Genomic DNA, 7,897 nt, shown 5'->3' with positions numbered 1-7,897 from the left:
GTATCCAGGGTGTGAGGTTTCTGAGCTCTTTGTGGGTACCCATCTCAGGGGTGAGGCTTCTGATCTGTTTGCAAGTATGTGCCTCAGGATTTGAGCTCTCTCATCTACTTGTGGCTGTGTGCCCCAAGACGTCAAGCATCTTTAATTACCCTGGGTCTATTTCCCAGGATATGAGGTTGTCTCTAATGTGTTGTGGGTTACTGTTGCAGGGTTTGGGGTCTCCAAGCCATTAAAAAAAACTTTTTAAATTAATTAATTAATTAATTTTTTACATTTATTTATTTTTGAGAGACAGAGCACAAGTGGGGGAGGGGCAGAGAGAGAAGGAGACACAGAATCCAAAGCAGTCTCCAGGCTCCTACCTGTCAGTACAGAGCCTGATGCGGGGCTTGAACCCACAAACCGTGAGATTGTGACATGAGCTGAAGTCAGATGCCCAACTGACTGAACCACCCGGGCGCCCCTAATTTATTTATTTTTGAGAGAGAGAGAGAGAAAGAAAGCAGCAGGGAGGGAGAGAGAGAGAATCCCAAGCAGGCTCCATGCTGTCAGCACAGAGCCGAATGTGAGGTTCGAACTCACGAGCTGTGAAATCATGACCTGAGCCAAAACCAAGAGTGGGACGCTTAACTGACTGAGCCACTCAGGAGCCCCTCTGAGCCATTTTTGCTTGTGTTTCTCAGATAAGGTCTCTGATCCGTTTGCGTGTGTATATCACAATATACAAGAGGGTTTTTTTTTGGTGGGGGGGCACTTTTGCTTGTTGGTCAATGGTATGAGGTCTGTTCTGTTTGTGTGTATGTGTCCCAATTTTTGAGGTCTCAGACCTGTTTATGGGCATATGTCCCAGAATGTGTGTCTCTCTATTCTCCTTAGACTCACGTCTGAGGGAAGGAGGTCTCTGGTCACTTTCTAGATGTATGACTCCAGCTGAGGGGTGTGAACTATTTCTAGTGCATGGCCCAGGATTTTGGGTCCCTGAGCTCTTTTGGAGGTGTGTGTTTTGTGATTGGAGGCCTCTTACTATTTGTGCGTGTGTGTGTCTCTCCTCTGCTGACTTAAGGCCTCCTAAAGATGCCCATGTCCTAATCCTTGGACCCTGTGAAGATGAGACCTTACATGTTAAAAGTTACTTTGAAGCTGTGATTAAATTAAGCATTTTGCAATGGGAAGGTGTTCTTAGATTTTCTGGGTGGGCCCACTGTAGTCACAAGGGTCCCGAAATGAGGGGGACAGGACGGTTATTGTCACTGAGTGCAAAGTAATGACACAAGCCAGGTTAGACACGGTGATCTGATGATGGAGAATTTGTAGGTGTGCATCCCGGCTTGTGAGATCCTTGAGATGTTCATGGGGGTATATTCTGGGATGTGTAATTTGGTACTGTGTGTATATGTCTGTACTCAGCCAAATAATAGGACTCCAGAGATGTCCAGTAAAGGACATGTGACCAGGAAGCCCTAGTCAGGGAGGAGATTGATGATGGGGACAGAAATCAGAGAGATTTGAAGATGAGCGCTGAGGGCTTTGCAGGTAGAGGAAGGGGTCAGGGGCCAAGAATACAGGCAGCTCTGGAAAACTAGAAAAGGCAAGGAAGTGAATTCTCCCCTAGAGTCTCCAGAAGGAACACAGCTCTGTTCACACTTGAGTTTAATACTCTGAGACCCATTTTCGGGTTTCTAACCTCCACAAATATAATATAATAAATAAATTTGTGTTTTTCCCCGACACTAAATTGTGGTGATCTCTCACAACAGCAATAAGAAGCAAATACAGTGTCCTGGGTTGTGAATTTTCTGTCTGGTTGTCTGGACATATCCTAGAAATGGGTGTGTGAGGGTGTCTGTTGGTGGAGGCCTCTGATCTGTATGTGGGTGTATGAACCAGGGCAAGAGGTCTCTGGCCTGTTTGTGAGTATGTGTCCTCAGATGTGAGGTCTCTGTGCTGATTTTGTGTTTATATGTTAGGTCTCTGGAGGTGTTTGTGAGTTATGTCTAGGCTGTTAGGTCTCTGATATTTTATGGATATTTCCAAGATTTCTGCTTTGTTTGGTTATATATGTCCCAGGATGAGAGGTCTCTGATCTACCCAAATGTGTATATCTAGGTGTGAGGCTTGCAGCTCATTGTATCTTTCATTTGGCTCGAGTCTCTGATCTTTTCGTGGGTTTGTGTCCCCACAATATGAACTCTCTGGACTCCTTGTGGGCATTTTATGGTATCAAGTACATAATCAGACTCGAGGTATTTCTCCTAGACTGTGAGGTCTCATACTTGATCGTAGGTATACGTTGCAAGACTGTGGGTATGTGTCTCGGGCTGTGAGGTCTCTCATCTGTTTGTGGGAACATTTCTCAGATGAGGTCTCCATTCAGTTTTTGCCTTTCTATCACAGTATTTGAGTTTCTGATATCTTTGCGTGTGTAAAGGTGTGAGGTGTCTTCTGTTTGTGGTTACATGTCCCAGGGTGAGAGGTCCCCACCCTGTGTGTGGGTATATGACACAGAATGTGTGCCTCACTCTTTTTCTGGATGTATGTCCAAGGGTGGGAGGTCTCTGATCTCTTTGGAATCATGTGATATGGGTGTGTATATCTCAGGATGGGATGCTTTTTTTAAAATTTTTTAAGTAAATTCTATGCCCACTGTGGGGCTCGAACTCACGACCCTGAGATCAAGAGTCGCATGCTCCAACAACTGAGCCAGCCAGGCACCCCAGGATGGGATGTTTTTAATTGCTTGTGTATACATCTAAGGTTGGTAGAGTAAAGGTCACTGAAAGATGTCCACGTTCTAATCTTTGGAACATGTCATTATGTGACCTTACATGTCAAAAAGGTCTTTTGCAGGGACACCTGGGTGGCTCAGTCGGTTAAGCATCCGACTTTGGCTCAGGCCATCATCTCGCGATTTTGTGAGTTCGAGCCCCACGTTGGGCTCTGTGCTGACAGCTCAGAGCCTGGAGCCTGCTTCTGATTCTGTGTCTCCCTCTCTCTCTGCCCTTCCCCCACTCACACACACATACTCTCTCTTTCAAAAATAAATAAACGTTTTAAAAAATTTAAAGAAAAGGTCCTTTGCAAATGTGATAAAACAATTATCTTGAGATGGGGGATAGTAGCCTGGATTTTCCAGGCGAGTCTAATATAATCACAAGGGTCCTTACAGGAGAGAGGCAGGACATTCAGCCTGAGAAGCAGATGTGGCGACAGAAATAGAAATCAGGGGCGCCTGGCTGGCTCAGTTGGCTAAGCATCTTGCTCTTGCTTTTGGCTTGGGTCATGCCTAATCTCTTGGTTCATGAGTTCGAGCCCCATGTTGGGCTCCACGCTGACAGTGCAGAGCCTGCTTGGGATGCTCTCTCTCCCTCTCTCTCTCTGCCCTGTACCTCTCTCTCTGTCTCTCACAGTAAATAAATAAACTTTAAAAAAAAGAAATAGAAATCAGAGAGGATGAGAGAGAGAGAGAGAGCATTCTGAGAATGAAACACTGCTTTGAAGTTTGAGGATGGGGCCATGAGCCAAAAAATGCAGGCAGCTCGAGAAACTAGAAAAGGCAAGGAAATGGATTCTGTCCCTAGAGCCTCCAGGAACAATGAAATTCGGCCAACAACTTGATTTTAGCCCTTTGACACCCATTGTCGGGTTCTGACCTGTGGAAAGGTAAGATAGTAAATTTGTGTTGTTTCATGACACTAAAATTGTAACGTGTTACAGCAGCGGTAGAAAATGACTACAGTGTCCCAGGTTGTGAGGTCTCTATCTGGTTGTCAGTGCACATCCCAGGATGTGAACTCCACCATCCGTTTGTGAGTGTGCATTTGGTGGCAGGAGGTCTCTGATCTGTGTGTGGGCGTATGAACCACAATGAGAGGTTTCAGAATGGTTGAGGGGGTGTGTCCCAGACCTCGTGGTCTCATAGCTGTTTGTGGGAATATGTCTTAGAATGTGAGGTTTCCAATAAGGTTGTGTGCACATGTCCTAGGATGTCAGGTGTCTGAGCTGATTTGGGGAATGTGTTCTATTATGTGAGGGTTCTCAGATATTTGTGGGGTATGTTCCAGTTGTTAGGTCTCCGATCTGTTTGGGGGGTATTTCCAGTGGTAGGAGGTTTCTGATTTGATCACGTATATATACCAGCATGTTAGATCTCTGCTTTATTTAGATTCCTATGTCCAGAGCACACGAGGTCTCTGAACTCTGTGGGTATCTATCCCTTGACTTGAGGCCTCTGATTTGTTTGCTGATAAATGTCCCAGCACATGAGCTCTCTGATATGTTTGTGGATCTGTGTTGTAAGATTTCAGGTCTATAATCTGTTTCTGGTGTTTCCTTAGCCTGTGAGGTCTCTGACTTGATTGTGGTTGTGTGTTACAGGATTTAAGGTCTCTGATCCGTCTGTGGGTCTGTGCCTCGGGTACAGATGGCGTCTGCGTTGTTGGGGGATTATATCCCGGAATGTGAACTTTATGATCTATTTTTTATGTATGACTCAAGGCTTAAGGTTTCTGATCTGTCTGTGGGTACATGTTGCAGATTCTGAACTCTGTGGTTTCTTTGTGGTTACATGTCCAGGTTGTAAGGTCTCTAATCTGTTTGTGGGTACATATCTCAGGATTTCAGCTCCCCGATCTGTTTGATGGTACATGTCACATGGTGTGAGGGCTTTGGGCTCTTTGTGGCGTTTGAAGTCTCTGATCTGTTTGCGGCTCCGTGTCCAAGTTGTGAGGTCTGGAATCTCTTTGTTGGTGTATGTCCAAGATGTGCATTCCCTGATGTGTTTGTGGGTATTCTGATGGTCCGAAATGTCTCATGTGTTCACTGGTCAGTGAACCAGAATGTGAATCTCCTGACCTGTTTGAGGGTGCTCTCCTAGGATCTGAGTTCTCTTATCTGTTTGCTTTCAGCATGCCCTAGGAAATGTTTGGTCTCTGAGCTCTTTTTTTCTTAGTTTATTTATTTATTTTGACAGGGACAGAGAGAGAGTGCAAGCAGCGTAGGGGCAGAGAGAGTGGGAGACAGAAGATCCAGAGCGAGCTCCGTGCTCACAGCAGAAAGCACCATGCGGGGCTCAAAATCACAAACCATGAGATCACAACCTGAGCTGAAGTCGGACGCTTAACTGACTAAGCCACCCAGGCGCCCCTATATGTTGATATACATGTATCTGATCTGAAGGTGTATGTCCAGGCTGTGAGGTTATTGAGCTCTTAGTGGGTCATTTTCCTTGGTTTGAAACCTCTGACCTATTTGAGAGCATGTCCCAGAATACAACCCCTCCGATCCTTTTATGGGCATATGTTGCAAGATCTCAGGTCTGTGATGGGTTTCTGGCTCTTTTTCTTCACATTGAGGCCTCCAACTTGATTGTGGGTGTATACTGTAGGATTTGAGACCTCTGGTTTGTCTGTGGGCAGCTATCTTGGGTTGTGAGGCTTCTCGTCTTTTGGTGGGTGTACATCTCCAGGTATCTGCACTTATTCTGGCTGTATGCCCTGCATGTAAGGCCTCTAACCTGTTTGTAGTTTCAGGTGGCAAGATTTGTGGGCTGTGATCTCTTTTTAGTAGTATTTCTCACATGAGGTCTTCTGATCTGTTTGTGAGTGTATATCACAGTATGTGAGTGTCTAGTCTCTGTGCGGGTTTATCAAGGGTGTGAGGCCTATTCAGTTTGCTGTTACACGTCCAAATTTGTGAAGTATGACCTGTTTGTGGGTTTATGTCTAAGAATCTGTTTCTCTTTGCAGTTTGTGTGTGTGTGACCTGGGTGGCAGGTTCTCTTATGTTTGTGAGTTTCATTCCAAGTGCTTAAGGACTCTGAGCATTTTTTTTTTTGTATTCGTCCCCAAATGTGTGTGTGTCTGTTCTTTTCGGGTGTGTGTTAGAGGGAGGAAAGCATCTCCCTTATGTGGAAGTGTATGGCTCCAGATGCAAGGTCTGTGAGCTGTTTGTGCATACATGTCTCTGGTGACTGAAAAGCAATACCCCAAAGATGTCCACTTCCTAATCCCTGGAACCTCTAATTATGTTAATCTACATGGAAAAGGGGACTTTGCTGATATGATTAAGTTAAAGGGGACTTTGCTGATATGATTAAGTTAAGCATCCTGAGATGGGGAAATTATTCTAGATTATCTGGGTATGCCCAGTGTAATCACATGTGTCCTTATATGAGGGACACATGAAGGCAAGAGTCTGAGAACACAATGTGGGAAGAGAAGCAGAGTCAGAAAAAGTGACATGAGGGGTGCCTAGGTAGCTCAGTCAGTTAAGTGTCTGACTTCGGCTCAGGTCATGATCTCGCGGTCCGTGAGTTCGAGCCCTGCGTCGGGCTCTGTGCTGACAGCTCAGAGCCTGGAGCCTGCTTCGGATTCTGTGTCTCCTTCTCTCTCTGCCCCTCCTCTGCTCACACTCTGTCTCTCTCAAAAATAAATAAACATTGGGGCGCCTGGGTGGCTCAGTCGGTTCAGCGGCTGACTTCGGCTCAGGTCATGATCTCACGGTCTGTGAGTTCGAGCCCCGCATCAGGCTCTGTGCTGACAGCTCAGAGCCTGGAGCCTGTTTCAGATTCTGTGTCTCCCTCTCTCTGACCCTCCCCTGTTCATGCTCTGTCTTTCCCTGTCTGAAAAATAAATAAAACGTTAAGAAAAATAAAAATTAAAAAAAAAAATAAATAAATAAATAAACATTAAAAAATAAACAAAAAAAGAAAAAGTGGCATGATGAGGGGTGCCTGGATGGTTCAGTCTGTTGAGCATCTGACTCTTGGTTTTGGCTCAGGTCATGATCTTGTAGTTCATGGGTTCAAGCTGAAAGCGTGGAGCCTGCTTGGGATTTCTCTCTCCCTTTCTCTCTGCCCCTCCCTGGCTTGCGCTTGCTCTCGCGCGCTCTCTCTCTCTCTCAAATAAATAAATAAACATTAAAATATAAAAAAAGAAAAGAAAAAGTGATATGATGACATAAGCGGAGATCAAAGAGAAATAAAGGTGGAGATAGATGGATACAGAGAGAGAGAGAGATTTAAAGATGAAATACTGCTGACTTTGAAGGTGGAGGAAAGAGCCACGAGCTCAGGAAGGCAAGCGTCCTGTAAGAACTGGATTCTCCCCTAGAACTCCAGAAGGAAGTCAGCTCTACTGACACCTTGGCTTTTACCCTGTAAGACCCCTTGTCAGTCTTCTGAGCTGCAGAAATGGAAGATAATAAATTTGTGTTGTTTTACAACAATAAGATTTGGTGATTTGTTATAGCAGCAAGTCCAGAGCCCTGACGAGATTAAGGCCTGCACCTTCAAGAAACAGCAGGGGGAGGGGCACCTGGGTGGCTTGGTCAGTTAAGCGTTTGACTCGATCTAGGCTCAGGTTGTGATCTCACCGTTCCTGGGATCAAGCCCCGCATCCAGCTCTCCGCTGATGGTGAGGAGCCTGCTTGGGATTCTCTCTCCCTCTCTCTCTGCCCCTCCTCAGCTGGCACTGTGTCTCTCTCTCTCAAAAAATAAATAAACTTACAAAAAAAGAAATGGGGTAAATGTGGCCTTCTTTTCTTTTCTTTTTTTTTCTTTAGTAGGCTCCAGCCCAACATGGGGTTCAAACTTATGACCCCAAGATCAAGAGTTGCATGCTCTACCAACTAAACCAGCCAGGTGCCCTGTGGCACCTTTTCTTAAAAACAGTAAGAACAAAAAAAGCCAAACCAAAACAACAACAACAACAAAACCAGGCTGAGAGAGAAACAACTATAGTGTCCCAGGTTATGAGGTCTCTATCTGGCTGTCAGTGCACATCCCAGGATGTGAACACCTCTGTTTATGAGTGTGTGTCTGATGGCAGGGAGTCTCTGATCCATGTGTGCACTTATGAACCAGGGTGTGAGGTCTCTGATCTCTGTAATGGTGTGTGTC

The sequence above is a fragment of the Panthera tigris genome, chromosome X (assembly GCF_018350195.1).
Source record: "Panthera tigris isolate Pti1 chromosome X, P.tigris_Pti1_mat1.1, whole genome shotgun sequence".
NCBI classification, from domain to species: Eukaryota; Metazoa; Chordata; class Mammalia; order Carnivora; family Felidae; genus Panthera; species Panthera tigris.
Note: the sequence above shows the minus strand (reverse complement) of the source record.